The sequence below is a fragment of the Esox lucius genome, chromosome 8 (genome assembly GCF_011004845.1).
Source record: "Esox lucius isolate fEsoLuc1 chromosome 8, fEsoLuc1.pri, whole genome shotgun sequence".
Lineage (NCBI taxonomy): Eukaryota > Metazoa > Chordata > Actinopteri > Esociformes > Esocidae > Esox > Esox lucius.
This window is the reverse complement of record NC_047576.1, coordinates 2402962-2415811: the sequence shown is the minus strand read 5'-3', so window position 1 is coordinate 2415811 and position 12850 is coordinate 2402962. Positions and strand designations below refer to the sequence as shown.

Genomic DNA, 12850 nt, shown 5'->3' with positions numbered 1-12850 from the left:
AGCTGCTACCAGCGTTAAGGCTGCTAAAGCTACTATTTGTGCTAAAGCTGCTACTAGCGTTAATGCCACTAATGCTACTGCTAGCGCGAAAGCTGCTAAAGCTACTACCAGGGCGAACGCTACTACTAATGCCACTAATGCTAGTCCTGAAGCTGCTACTAGTGCTATTGTCTATACTAGTGTTAACGCCACCAGTAGTGTTAGTGAGTGCTAGCACTAATGCTGCCATTTGTGTTAATGTTGCCACTGACGAAGCTAGTCCTTGTACTACAACACTACTGAATACAACTAACACTACTGGCATTAATATTATCGTAGTAATACTTGTAATATTTCTACTCAACAACTGCAAGAATGACTACCACATGCAGTAACAGTATCAGTATTAAGCAGAATGTATAAACGTAATAGCTGAGGTTTTGTAACAATGTTAGCAGTGAAGAATCTTTTCCCCAAAAATTGTAGGTGCGATGCATCTGATTGGTATGGGTCCCAGAGCACTTCTTGCTAAAACACAATTAGGGTACTGGCTTTCTTCCCTCTATCCAATAAGATGTTGATAGCAGGGACCGTGTAAAGTTTAGTAACTTACCGTTTCCTTGTCTTCAAAAGCCCTTTAGTTTCATATCTTCAGTTGTTTTAGCAGCTTTGTGTTCTTCCGTCTGGAGTGTACCTTTAAGCAGAGAGGGTGAAATGAAAGAGAATTTTTAATGAAAGGGACTGCCAAATGAACGGACTCGTTGAGTGGTGAAACCTAGCGCCTAGATGATTTCCTCCCTTCTCCTGCCTTTTGGTGACCGTGCTGCATATCGCAGGTCTAGAGACCAGGTACGGCTGATTGGAAGAGAATGTTACTGAAGGGTGAAGCTGCATTAAATCCCACTTGGCTTTCTTAAAAATGATTTTTCTTTCATACTTCCACATCCATAATGAGGCCTGGCTGGAGTGTTTTTGTATAAGTGTGTGTGTGTGTGTGTGTGTGTGTGTCTGTGTGCACACAGCTGCATATACTGTGAATCTGAGTGTGTATCTGCATGTGTGCTTAGCTAGATGGCCTCTGTTTTCTGCCTCACACAGACAGACCACTCAATACTCCTTCAACAACCAGCACACTACTTAGGAAGGCTGTGTTTTAGCTCTGTGCGCCACGGCTGGTGAGCGTGACAAGGGTTGTCTTCATAAAAGGACAGAGTGCCTCACCGTTAAGAGGACATGTGATCGCTGTTACGAGACGTCACGGTGACAACACACCGGCCTGGTAACTTTGCGTTCCGGGGCAGCCTCTAGAAGAGCATTATTATGCCTCTAGAAGACCATTTGATATGTTTTCCTGTTGCTTTATTAGCAACAGTCTGTAGGAAGGACTTCTCATCCCTGATTTGTCTTTAACATCCCTTTAACTCCCCCCTCCCTCTCCATTGCTCAGTGTTCTCAGCTCGCAGACAGGTCCCCCAGTTACCACGACAACCAGCCGGCAGGCCCGACACGATTCCTCATCCTGACGGGCCGGCTGAATTTCAGACCGGCCAATCATAACAGCTGAGTGGGGTTGTGGCTAAACCCCGATAGAGAGCTTAGGCCGGGGCACAGAAGAGGAGGTCGGGGGCGAGCTATGTGTGTGAGAGAGTATCTCTCCCTGTGTGTCTGTGTGTGTACACGTGTGTGTTTGTGTGGGGGACGGGGGGGCGGAGGTATGGCATTCTGGGCTGCACTGCGCTCCCCCCCCCCTTTCGCAGCCACTCGACTGCCAAGAGTAGCGCACAGGGAATTTGTTTCATGTACGCCATTTATTCTCCACACACATGCTGTTGCACTACCGCCTGCCCCCCCCCCCCAAAACAGCCCCCCCACCCATGCAGAAAACGCTCCCTCAGCTGAACACTTCATCAATCACACTGAATCTAGCATTGCATTAGCGTAGCGTAGTCACAGGCTAACACCACAACTAAACATTAGGCCGTGCTGTATCCTCGCGTCGTAGCAGCGTGGAAACGGCTAGCACTGAGGGCAGCTTACATGTTTTGGAATCAAGCGAGGGCGAGGACACGTCTCTGCTCATGTGGAAAGTGCTCTCTGTTTTTTTTTTTTTATGACCCTGCAACATATTGGCATGAAGTTTAGTCACTGTTCAGACAGATGGCTGAGCATCATGGCGCACGGTGAACTGGGAGGTGATGGAACGCGGATGAGCCTCCATCTCGGGCTGTTCTCATATTCTTTATCCAGCCCTGTGACAGCATTGTACATTATACAAAGAATGGGTCTGGGTCATTTTCCTAACAAGGACTATGACATTTTTTACATGTTTACGGTTTTGTTAACACACAACACTCCTGTTTCGACGTCATTAAATCGCATTTCTTGGTCCGCCACACGGAGCCTTTTACACAAGCGTGTTTTTCCGCGATCCGCCTTGAACGCGACGCGCAGCGCCTCTGAAGACCGCGCCTCTGACCAACTTCCGGGAGGGTTAAGGGTATGTGAGGAAGGCGGGAGGGGAAGCTGAGGAGTATTAGGGGGTAGGGGCGGGGTCATGGGTATGTGTGGGGGGGCTCTAATATATCAGACTGGCAGAGGATCTGTGGTCTTGGCAGTGCTCCACTGTCTACCGGTTAGGCAGAAGCTAATTCACTCACACATCCCATCTCAGTCTCTATTTGGGTGAAATGACGTTATCGGAAAAATAAATAGGAAGAGCACCATATGAATACAAAAAGTAATGTCACTTGGCTTGGGTATAATCGTGTTTGGTAGAACGAGACGGGAAATAACAACGTTTCCTTCCGATTGTGGATGATAATTCAATGGTAACGGGTGCATGGAGTGTTTGGAGTGCTGAGGAATCTGCCCAGGCCCTTTGGCTGGGAAATTATATACTATATTTTGGCTGACAGGAAGTCACTTTATTATCCTGTAAAATTTAAGCCGGGCCCAAGTGAAACGTTTTCAAAATGTTTATTTGGGACTTTTTAATCAGATAGGAGTGTTTTCAAAGTTGTTTGTTAGTCAGACCCTCTGTCCCAGCCTTTACCACGTCCAGCTAGATCCTCTGACCACCACCACTACAGACACACAGACACACACAACACAGACAGACACAACACACACAGACACACACACACAAATAAGGTCTGGTTGATGTCTCCCACAGACAGACGAGCCACTCAGCTGAAGCCACTCTGACTGAAGTTTCATTAGGGGGCCTGTTTTTTGCCAATAAGTGCAACAGTGGCCATTATATTAGCTGACACCTGAATAATAATTACTCCTTCTTGGGGGGGGGGGGGGGCTTCAATTTGAACACCTGCCTCTATAAAGCCTCCCCTTCACTACACTACAGCTTCACACACAGGAATGTACATGTTCATGTTAATGATGGGACAATTAATGCCAATGTTATACAGCAATCTCATCAGCCACCTGCCACTCTTTGTTCATTAAATCTCAATGGCCAAACAGACCGTAGGTAGACAGTATTTGTTTGATATTAATACTTTTTTTTTTTCTGTTGCCTTGTTGCATCGCTGATCAGTCTCTCTTCCTGTTTCCTGATTTACATTTAAGTAATTTAGCAGTGACTCCAGAACATATCACAGCAGTGAGTGAATGCATCTCCATTCAAATGCATGGTTAGTTTTTAGTCATGACTAGATTTCTTTCCTGGTTAGCCTCAAGTCATGATTAAACTTCTACCTGGTTAATCTGTAGTCATGTTTAGATTTCTACCCGGTTAAGTCTCTAGTCATGTTTAGATTTCTACCTGTTTAGCCTGTAGTCATGTTTAGACTTCTCTCTGGTTTGTATTTGGTATGACTTTCCAATATTTGGATAGTCTAGAGTCGTATTGATATTTCTCCCTGGCTAGTTTCTAGTGATGTTTAGATATCTTTCTGGATAGTCTTTGGTCATTTTTATATTGCTGCCTGGATAGTATTGGGTGTGTTTAGACTAAACCCTGGCTACTCTGTTGATTCGTTTGGGCTACTTTCATATACCCATATACAGAGGGGTGACAAACTAAAAGACTCCATACAGGTGTACTGCATGATAACAATTAACATCCTATTGTGCTATGTGGCATTTATAAAATGCTGAGCAGTCCCACTTGATTTTGGATCAAGATGGCAACAGGAAAGGATATAAGTGACTTTAAAAGAGGGCTAATTATTGGGGCACAGATGGCAGGATCTTCAGTCACAAAGAACGCTCCAATGGTTAGTGTTTTAATGGGAACAGTCTGAATGTAGATCTATGTGACAGACATGAGTATATATGGTTGGAAATTGTGGTTGAAAGCTCACATTTGATGACCGTGATGCATGTTCATTACTGCGATATGTAATGAACAATAGAGGAGCAACTCTTTCCCAGGTGACTGAGAATGTCAATGCAGGAAGCGATAAGACTGTATCATCAAGAACAGGAAAATAAAGAGAGACATTATAGTAGAACTACAGAGAGACATTATAGTAGAACTACACAGACATTATAGTAGAACTACACAGAGACATTATAGTAGAACTACAAAGACATTATAGTAGAACTACACAGAGACATTATAGTAGAACTACACAGAGACAGTATAGTAGAACTACACAGACATTATAGAACTACACAGAGACATTATAGTAGAACTACACAGACATTATAGTAGAACTACACAGAGACATTATAGTAGAACTACACAGACATTATAGTAGAACTACACAGACATTATAGTAGAACTACACAGAGACATTATAGTAGAACTACACAGAGACATTATAGTAGAACTACAGAGACATATAGTAGAACTACACAGAGATATTATAGTAGAACTACACAGAGACATTATAGTAGAACTACACAGAGACATTATAGTAGAACTACACAGACATTATAGTAGAACTACACAGAGACATTATAGTAGAACTACACACAGACATTATAGTAGAACTACACAGACATTATAGTAGAGGGATGTTATAGTATAAATACACAGAGAGGGATATTATAGTAGAACTACACAGAGACAGATATTATAGTAGAACTACACTGAGAGGGATATTATAGTAGAACTACACTGAGAGGGATATTATAGTAGAACTACACAGGGAGGGATATTATAGAACTACACAGAGAGGGATATTATAGTAGAACTACACAGAGGGTTTATTATAGTAGAACTAGACAGAGGGTTTATTATAGTAGAACTAGACAGAGGGTTTATTATAGTAGAACTAGACAGGGAGGGATGTTACAGTAGAACTACACAGAGAGGGATATTATAGTAGAACTACACAGGGAGGGATATTATAGTAGAACTACACAGAGGGTTTATTATAGTAGAACTAGACAGAGGGTTTATTATAGTAGAACTACACAGAGGGTTTATTATAGTAGAACTAGACAGGGAGGGATGTTACAGTAGAACTACACAGAGAGGGTTTATTACAGTAGAACTACACAGGGAGAGATATTATAGTAGAACTACACAGAGAGGGTTTATTACAGTAGAACTACACAGAGAGGGATATTATAGTAGAACTACACAGAGAGGGTTTATTATAGTGGAACTACACAGAGAGGGTTTATTATAGTAGAACTACACAGAGAGGGTTTATTATAGTAGAACTACACAGAGAGGGTTTATTATAGTAGAACTACACAGAGAGGGTTTATTATAGTGGAACTACACAGAGAGGGTTTATTATAGTAGAACTACATAGAGAGGGATATTATAGAACTACACTGAGAGGGATATTATAGTAGAACTACATAGAGAGGGATATTATAGAACTACACTGAGAGGGATATTATAGTATTATAGCAGAATGGTTGCAGTGCATAAACTCCTCATTACAAAGGTTTTTCCTTTAATTCATCCCTTGCTTGTACCTATATTAAAGATGACTTACATTTTTACCGGCTGATTGTTATGTGTATTTCATGTGACCTTCAGTGTCGTCCGTTTCTAATTATTATGTTTTACTATAAGCAATGTTCTTCAATCTGTTTAAGTGAACCGCCCCAAACCCTGATGGATTTCAGCAGGCAAAGAATGGGCCACATTTCCACAGGACATTGCTTTGTGTATGTACGGGCTAGTCTTTCAGGGCCCACAGCATGACTGCTAGCAAGGGTTAGAATATCTGTTGATGCCCTTCAGTAGGAGGCTGGTGACATTGGATTGGAAGCAGTATTTGGTCACAGATGTGTCCCTCGGCTAGGAGGACTGGACACAGTGGAGGATTAATTACTATAAATCATCTCCCTTTCTCTCCCTCTCTCTCTCACACACACACACACACACACACACACACACACACGTGTTTGACTGCTCAGACGGTCGTGTCCAGCTTTTGGCTTTCTCTCCATCCATTTCCATTTATCTCTATTTTCATCATCTATCTCTCCATCTCCCTCCCTCCAATCTCTCTCTCACTCCATCTCTCTCTCCATTCCCCTGATTCCTCCCTACAGTATCAGAGAGGCCATTTTGAAGCAGACCCAGGATGTCCTACTGACAGTGCAGACTGACAGTGCCCCAAGATATCACAGTTACATCTTTACATTGCCCCATAAATCTCCAGATTAGCTGTTTGGCAAACGCTATAGAACCCATCAAATAGGATGGAGGGCCCGAAAAACAAGCCTTTAAAAACGGCCTGTGGTGGAAACTGGGACCTAAGTCACCCGTATTTAATGCACGCTCATAGATAGTGACAGTCAGTTGTATTCCTGACAATCCTCTTTGAAAGACCAAAGAGTAACAACAAATTGGTGGAGAATTGGGTTTCCAAACATCCTTTGTCCTTCCCTCACATGTGACGACTCTGCGGATAATTGAGCGATATAAACAAATCGCGGAGGAAAAATAATCAGTGCGAGTCATTTTGTTTATTATTACTATTATCTACTGCTGCCGGATTTGTGTGGTATGGAATTCCGAACCTTCCCAGAGCTTTGACCTCCCCAGCCCTGAACCGGGGGTCTGCAAAGCCCGGATCATCCCCTCTAATCCACCCTCATTAAGGATGAGCGGCATGATAGCACACCACCACCCCCAGCCTCCAGCCAGCCTCCAGCCAGCCCCCAACCAGCCTCCAGCCAGCCCCCAACTAGCCTCCAACCAGCTCCTAACCAGCCCCCAACCAGCCTCCAGCCAGCCCCCAACTAGCCCCTAACCAGCCCCCAACCAGCCTCCAACCAGCCCCCAACCAGCCTCTAGCCAGCCCCCAACCAGCCTCCAGCCAGCCCCCAACCAGCCTCCAGCCAGCCCCCAACCAGCCTCCAGCCAGCCCCCAACCAGCTTCCAACCAGCCTCCAGCCAGCCCCCAACCAGCCCCAACCAGCCACCAACCAGCCTCCAGCCAGCCCCCAACCAGCCTCCAGCCAGCTCCCAACCAGCCTCCAACCAGACTCTCTGCTGTGGATAAGTGGCGGCTTTGATGGCGAACTTAATAAAAGAGGACAGATCGTGGCAAGTGTGCCACCACTGGCTCCATGGATGAAGCCCCCACACACGTCAGTGCTAAATGGGACAGGAGTGATTGGAGTGACAGCACATTTGCGTGGGGACAGTGGAGGGACGTTTGTCGATCAAGGGGAAATTTATCAGTAAGTAGTGCGACCTTCACTGTATTCACTGGAGATTACAGGGATGGGAAGGCAGCTGGGATTTAGAGTGGGTTTGTTCAGTTGAGACAGCTCGCTGTAAGTATGCTGTGTGCGAATTGGATTCTGATGCCCATACTTCCCACTTCAAGTGTGCATCCTTTTGTAAAAACTTTATAAGACTCCCAGTACATCTTTCAATGTATGTAGGTCAACACAAGATGCTTCTTGGGTATTGGACAAAACATGGAATCATAACATACTTCTTTGATGTTACATGAGGGATTCTTTTCTTCCGGTTCTTGCCAAGGGCCCACTCCTCTGCCCTAAATATGTACCCATGAAGCCCTGGGGTGATCCACAACAAAACAATGCAAGCACCTTTCACTGAACTTCCTGGTTTCTCCAACGCAACTCCATCTTCACAGGGGAGTTAAGATAAATTACAGCTGTGCTATCCTCAAAAGATGTGATCTCCGTTCCTGAGCAGCAAATTAAAAATTGAAAACCCATTTAGTGAGATGGCCCGGCGTAACTTGAGGCAGTGTGGTCGGAAGGAGACGGAGGTGCGATGTTCCATCAGTACCATGTCATGCTGTCCCTCTGAGTAACAACGCATGGTCACCCGACTCGCCTGCTACCCAGAAACCCATGGGGGAGCCACAAGAGGAACACGCAGCACAGTTCACTCCAGACGCAATTGATGTCGGTGCCAGATTTATTTTTAAAACCTTCCTCCTTTCCGCCTCGTTGTGTTCTGGAAATGCTGGCTCATTGGCCGGGGCTCCGGACACAACTGTTCCTGTCTTATGTGAGGAGAGAGGAGCTTTAAAAACATTCCCTCTGAGAGAACAATGACGTTTGAAAATTATGTTGAATCGCAAGCAATACAGTAGGTTGTGTTCTAAAATACCCATATTTACAGCATTTACAAGTATACTGTGTACATTACGTTTATAATTCGGGATGCTGACTGTTGGAAAGCTGCGGTATATGGAATATACCAAGAAACCATGGTAAGAGCTGTTCTTAGGCACGACTAATCGCGGAGTGCCTGGACAGCGCCTGGCCATGGTATATGGAAAATTATAACAAGAGGCCTTAATGCCATTATGAACAAGTTACCAACACAATTATGTGGTATATAGTTGCATATACCCTGGCTATAAGTCAGTCATTATTCTGGAATCGAAGCACCCAGTTAATAAACACAGATATACACAATACATTACAATTAGCCAAAAGGCTTCAGTCAGAGAGCTGAATTCAAAGATTCTGGTCTTTCTTTGATCACTTTGATCTGTTTTATTTAAATCACCAAGGGACCTTGTGGTCATATGGCTTGTGAGAAAAGGAAACAAGTGGCAGTTATAATTTTCAACATAACCACAATTAACATAAAAAGCCATCTTTAATTACCCAAAAGTACACAGTTCCACAATACACATTTCCCATAAAATGCTACCCCATGGCCAATATGCTAATGGGTAAAAGTACTAGTAATAGGCAAATGGTAGGGCATAACAGCACTTAAAGTAAAGTTCAAACATTGTCGGAAAAGTCAGAAAGTGGAACAAACCAAACAGGAACAACGGATAATAATTTCTTTCTGGTCATCGAGGAATACTGCGTGTTCTGCAGGGAATAGCTGCTGAAAATCACATTGTTTTTGGTGTGGTGGTTGTCGTCACTAGCCTCTCCAGCCACAAAGTCATGTTCCACGCTATTCCTCTGACAGATCTCCAGAAATGTTGATACAGCGTATCTGAAGACCAACATACACAGACCGGCTAACTTCTATGGATACAAACTGCTTGCTAGCGATCACTAATGACGGTAAAGAACTGTCTCTTACGTTTGCCCACACTCCCTCAACGACATAGCCTTTTTACAGCTCTCGCAGTCACAAAAAAAGAAGGCGTTAAATAGTCTGGAACTCAAACAAGCCCAAGTAAACTGATGTAAATGTGAATAGAAACAGTGATTAGAAAATGTTTGGGTCAATTTCGTTTTAATTCGGTCGATTAACTTCAATGACTGGACTGAAATGGAATTAATCCCAACTCTGGTGACGAGTTACATCATCACAGGTTACGCCTTGCCCTGGATGAAAAGAAAATCACCACATGGATTGTCCGTGAGCTTGATTTAACTGGCCCTGTTGTGACGGCGTCTGAGTAGAACACCCAGAATGCATCTCTCTCGGTGTGGGCAGGAGAAGGACTGGGTGTGTAAGTGAAGGGCGACAACCCCCGCCTCACTATTGTAGAGACTGCAGTGGAACTCCTCTGGTACAGGGTTTTCTGAGGCAGGCCTCAGGGTTTCTCTCTAGCAAAGCATCGGCTGGATTAACCTAATCAAAAGATTAACCAGACCTGAAACACCAGAGGCGGTGCCGGTGGCCTCTTAAACTCACTCCAGCAGGCGAGGAGCTTGAAGATGTGGAGCAAGGAGGCGGTTCCCATAACCTTACGGATTTCCTCAACAACCAAAAGCCTGAGAGGCTCTCGGAAATACCTGTTCCCCGTTCACCTCAAGTTTGAGCCCCAGACGGAACGGGATTTCTGCAGAGAAACACTGAATTGCCGTTCAACCCATCAAGGAGTAGTTGACCGTAGCTGCCAAACAATAGATGGGTACATTTGTGAGACTGATGAATCAAAATAAGGTGCGAAAGAAATCAATGCCAGTGTGAACGTGATGTGGGCGCTATTATCAGAGGAATACGCTTTGGAAGTTGAAAAGAACTGAGCGGGGAGCATGATGAAACGCTATGGTAACCACAACCATTTGTCAAAGATATTGAGCCAGAACGACAGTTCCAGTTAGACGTTCCTAAATAGAACGGTCATGCTAGTTAGGACCCCCTGTGGGAAGACAGTCAACGTCTCAACCCCAATCGAAGTGGACAGGCCCAAAATACACCCAGACAGTCCGTCTACACTACACTGTTTCATTGCTTACTCCACGCTACCCTGCACCAGTCCGATTGCCACGGGCCCTACACACAGCACCAACCCTGTAGCCCGTATCCAGCAAACTCACCGATGATGTGTTGCATCCTGACCCAGCTTACGCTGCACGACACCCTGCCAGGATCGGCCTACGGCGGCCCGATCCCACGCACTCCGCGGACAGGCCGACGTGCTCTTACATTACTGGCCATCAGGGCGTGAGCCACCATTAAGGGCAATCCCAGCCTCTCAGTGGGGATTTAAAGGCGCCATGAGCCGATTGCCCTGAAACTCACAGAAATTAGCTTTCGTCGTGCCCTATGATGACATATAATAGAGGATGAAATCTGGCATAGTAACACTGAACTCTCTCTTTAAGCCACCCTGGGACCACATGGCCTACAGGGATGGTGAACGAGAGAGAGGATATTTCATTTGGGTCGGAGAAAAGGAGATATACAGCCTTAATCTGTGGTGAAATAAACACACAAATAAAACATTCAAGAAATTACTTCTCCATCTGTCAGGTATAAAGTGTGACGTGTTCATCTAAACACTGCAAATAAGATTGGAAATAAATACATATACACTCACCTAAAGGATTATTAGGAACACCATACTAATACTGTGTTTGACCCCCTTTCGCCTTCAGAACTGCCTTAATTATATGTGGCATTGATTCAACAAGGTGCTCAAAGCATTCTTTAGAAATGTTGGCCCATATTGATAGGATAGCATCTTGCAGTTGATGGAGATTTGTGGGATGCACATCCAGGGCACGGAGCTTCCGTTCCACTACATCCCAAAGATGCTCTATTGGGTTGAGATCTGGTGACTGTGGGGGCGATTTCAGTACAGTGAACTCATTGTCATGTTCAAGAAACCAATTTGAAATGATTCGAGCTTTGTGACATGGTGCATTATCCTGCTGGAAGTAGCCATCAGAGGATGGGAACATGGTGGTCATAAAGGGATGGACATGGTCAGAAACAATGCTCAGGTAGGCCGTGGCATTTAAACGATGCCCAATTGGCACTAAGGGGCCTACAGTGTGCCAAGAAAACATCCCCCACACCATTACACCACCACCACCAGCCTGCACAGTGGTAAAAAGGCATGATGGATCAATGTTCTCATTCTGTTTATGCCAAATTCTGACTCTACCATCTGAATGTCTCAACAGAAATCGAGACTCATCAGACCAGGCAACATTCTTCCAGTCTTCAACTGTCCAATTTTGGTGAGCTTGTGCAAATTGTAGCCTCTTTTTCCTATTTGTAGTGGAGATGAGTGGTACCCGGTGGGGTCTTCTGCTGTTGTAGCCCATCCGCCTCAAGGTTGTGCGTGTTGTGGCTTCACAAATGCTTTGCTGCATACCTCGGTTGTAACGAGTGGTTATTTCAGTCAAAGTTGCTCTTCTATCAGCTTGAATCAGTTGGCCCATTCTCCTCTGACCTCTAGCATCAACAAGGCATTTTCGCCCACAGGACTGCCGCATACTGGATGTTTTTCCCTTTTCACACCATTCTTTATAAACCCTAGAAATGGTTGTGTTTGAAAATCCCAGTAATTGAGCAGATTGTGAAATACTCAGACTGGCCCGCCTGGCACCAACAACCATGCCACGCTCAAAATTGCTTAAATCACCTTTCTTTCCCATTCTGAAATTCAGTCCAGGAGATTGTCTTGACCAGGACCAAACCCCTAAATGCATTGAAGCAACTGCCATGTGATTGGTTGATTAGATAATTGCATTAATGAGAAATTGAACAAGTGTTCCTAATAATCCTTTAGGTGAGTGTATATAAACATAATTCCAGTTTGTGGAGCCCAGGGCCACTATTCATTGGAAAAAGCTAAAGGGGATCGAAATAAAAGTGTGAATCTGAATTTGGCGAGAGAAGAAATATACAGATGTTTCAGAGAACAGTCTGGCTTCCAACAGCAAGGGAAGGTTTTTTATTTACATTTAAGTCATTTACTAGACACTCTTATCCAGAGTTACTTACAGTTTGTTCACTCATCTTCAAATAGCCAGGCGATACAACCACACAGGCCAGTAATAGTAAATCATCAATGGCCTGTGTTCCAGTAACACACTCATTGATTGGATAGTGATCTTGGACTCACCTGCAGATTTTTTTACCACAGTGTTCAGCTTGAGGGCAGACTCCAATCATTCTTTTCTCTCTTTTTGTCTTTCCATCCCTAAATTGATTTGTTGATGGAGCCAGGGAGAATCCTATACTGCCTCACCACCGTCACTTAATCCCGTAGGGGCCATTATTTTCCAACCGCAA

At 44.5% G+C, this 12850-nt stretch overlaps 1 protein-coding gene across 3 annotated transcripts in view; it reads right to left on the bottom strand.

The window, feature by feature from the left end:
- Nucleotides 1–12850, bottom strand: part of ptprsa (protein tyrosine phosphatase receptor type Sa) — a 237838-nt gene that overhangs the window by 198697 nt on the left and 26291 nt on the right. For 2 of the 3 annotated variants that reach the window (XM_034293796.1, XM_029121676.2), the window contains exon 2: nt 593–673. The gene's annotated coding sequence lies outside the window, so the exon portion shown is untranslated. Of the gene's footprint in view, nt 1–592; nt 684–12850 lie in introns of those variants that run through there. The other variant, XM_029121677.2, reaches the window with a different exon arrangement.